A 3095-nucleotide genomic window follows, 5' to 3' on the forward strand; every position below is an offset into this window, starting at 1 on the left:
CCAGCCCCTGCCAGCAGGGAGCTGTCAGAGCCAGCTGTAAACCATGGGACTGGTGTTGGGAGTTCCTTATATCCCAGTGCCAGCTCCAGGACTGCAGGGCTAGCAACAGGAGATAAGGATCTCCCAGCACTGGCCCGGCAACCATGGAGCTGGTGCTGAGAGATAAGGATCTCTTAGCCCCCTGCTTCCTGATCACAGTCTTGGAGTATGGGACTTATAGCTCTCTGCTGCCATAGCAGGGGGACATAGTCTCCACTTGTGGCAAAGCCCACCCCAGCAGAGGCAGCTCATGGGGACAGGGAGCAATCTCTCACCCACTTGTGGATGGCTAACCAGGAGCATATTTGCTCCCAGTCAGTCTTCTATGTGAGCACTACTGCGTCATTACTAATCAAAAGTAAATTTGCTACTTGCATTTGCAGTTAGGAAATTTACTCATGATTAGTGAGGTTTGCTGTGTAGTAAGCATGTGCATGTGCAGATGCATATGCTTCTTTGTAGTAAACTATGCTACTGCACAGTTAAACATCTCATGCAGACACACTCAAAGAGTAGTTATCAGTGAGTGCATGGGTTATCAGTAACTCACTGTCATGCTAGATGTAGCAAATATCATTCCTCAGCAGTCTGTCCTGGGTATAGTACTATTCAATTTTTTCACTAATGATTGGATAATGGAATTATTAAATTTTCACACCATACCAAGCAGAAAAGTTTGCAAGCACTTTGGAAAACAGGATTAGAATTCAAAATGATCTAGGCAAATTTGGGATAATGGTTTGACATAAATAGGAAGCAATTTAATAAATTACACTTAGGTAGGTATAATCAACTGCACAAATACAAGGGGGGGATAACTGGCTAGGCAGCACTGTGTAGAAAAGGATCATGAAACTATAGTGAATCATAAACTGAACATGAATCAACTGTGAAAAAAATGAACATAGCTGTGCTGAATGTAAGATGCATGAAATAATTGTTACTGCTGCTCTGTGGGCTCTCTCCAATTGTTCAGTGTCTTTCTTGAAGTCTGTTACCCTGTGCTTGACACAGCCTCAAACTGAGGCCTTACCAGGGCTGACTAGAGCTGAAGAATTATCAGACATCCAGAAAACATGTATTATGGAAGAACTGAAAGAGCTGGGTTTGTTTAGTTAAGAGAAAAAAGACTGAGGGAGTCACAATAATAGTCTTCAAATACCTAAAAGATTGCTGCAGTGATTTTAAACTATTCTCCACATCAACAGGGAATAAGACAAGTAAAAGACTTAAACTGGGGCAAGATTTCGGTTAGATATTAGGAAAAATGTTGTAAGAATAGCAAAGTAATAGAACTATTCCTCAGGGAGGTTGTGACATCTTCATCAGTGGAAGTTTTTGAAAACTAGTTGGACAAACATCTAACAGCGGTGGCTAGGGCTTAATTGGGGGCAAGGCACTGGGCTAAATATCCTCTCTAAATACCTTTCAGACTGACTGTGTGTGGTTTCTATATTTCTATTTCTATTTTGCAAACAACTCATTTAAGATTTTGCTCTCAGTCTTTGGTTACACATTGGTTATTGTTAATGACATACATTAGGTAATATTCCCAGGCAATTTACTGGCTATCTGATAGTTTTTGAACAGGGGTCAATCAATTCTGGCCTGAATAGCATACATTCAAAGAACCCCCCCACCCCATATTCATGTGTAATAAGGGGTATTTGCATGAAGAACTGTCGTCTCCAAAGAAAAGTCATTAATTTGACTACCCACAAAAAGGAGGCTGTGGTGGGGTACTCTTGGTGCCCACCACTTTAAGGGGCTCAAGCAGGCTGTGCAGCAGCCAGCAGGTGCAATTAGGCCCAATTAGGTGGTCACATGACTGCAAGGGGGGCCCAGGATTGAATTAGGGCTGGGCAGTCAGGGTATAAGCCCAAGCCCTAGGAGCTGAGCTGGCAGTTGCATCTAAGAAGCCAGTGGGGCAACATTGCACAGCCTGAGGAAAGCAGTTTCTGGAACACCTGGAGGTCAGGGTAGGAACAATGGAGATAGAGGAGGTTCCTGGTCCTGGGTAAGACCTGAAACTGCACCCTGCTGGGGTTGGATAGTGTGGTGGGACTGCCTCTAGGAGATGCCAGACCTGTGCCTCCCCAGTGAAAGGCAAGGATGGTGCGCCATAAAGCCTCAGCCCTTGCTGCCTTATGGGTACTCCATGGAGGGGAAAGGCTAGGGGAGAACACCCCAACAGAAAAGCAAAGGTGTATATGGCCCTTAGGGTGATAAGGCCCAGGAGCCCAGTGAGCAGAGTTTTGGCTCATGTAAGGGGGTGGAGAGGCCAAGGCATACCTGAGATCACCTGAGGCCAAGTTTGGGCCGGAGGCCTAGTGAACTATGTGATCCACAAGCCCAGAGAGTGAGAATAGTTTGGAGGGGCCTGAAAGAGCAGACCCATACAGGACAGAGGGCTAGCTGCTTGTAAACCTACCCAGAAAACTTTGACTGGTCCATGCTGGGGCCAATATCATGAGGGCCAAAAGGCAAGAGCACCCACCTTGAGGGATGGCCAGAGCCAACAGCTTGGAGTCTGGACTGGCTTAGAGGCAAAGCCAGGGCTTGTGAGGCCAAAGGTCCTGGAGGGAGGCCACTGCCGAGAGGGAAAGGGGTGTAGGAGGCTTGCAGCCCAGGATTATAGCAGAGGTTAGGTTGCCTCAGTAGGAGGGATCCAGGCTGGGGTCTGAACATCAGTTGGGAATACTGTGGGGCTACAGCCATATAGTGATACTATCTGCAAGGCATGGGACATGGTATAAGGGGAGGTTCAGGGCCATGTATTTTGCCCTTGGCATCAGAGCAACCAAATGGGCAGCCTCCTGCATATAAACACCTTTTTTGTAGAAACATCCAAGGTGAGGTAGGGCAGACTCTCCTAGACAGGTGGGAGGGCTGATGTCATGACCGGTCTCAAGATGGTCCCCTGTCACAGAAGCCACCACACCCAACAACAGTTAAACCAGTCTGCTTTTTTGGAGTTGTAGAAACACAAAATCTTCCTTGGTATTATAACTGGGTGAGTTACTTGCACCATCTGTATATTGACTGAAAAAAATGCA

Source organism: Gavialis gangeticus, unplaced genomic scaffold (assembly GCF_001723915.1).
Source record: "Gavialis gangeticus isolate Ggan-Ray unplaced genomic scaffold, GavGan_comp1, whole genome shotgun sequence".
NCBI classification, from domain to species: domain Eukaryota; kingdom Metazoa; phylum Chordata; order Crocodylia; family Gavialidae; genus Gavialis; species Gavialis gangeticus.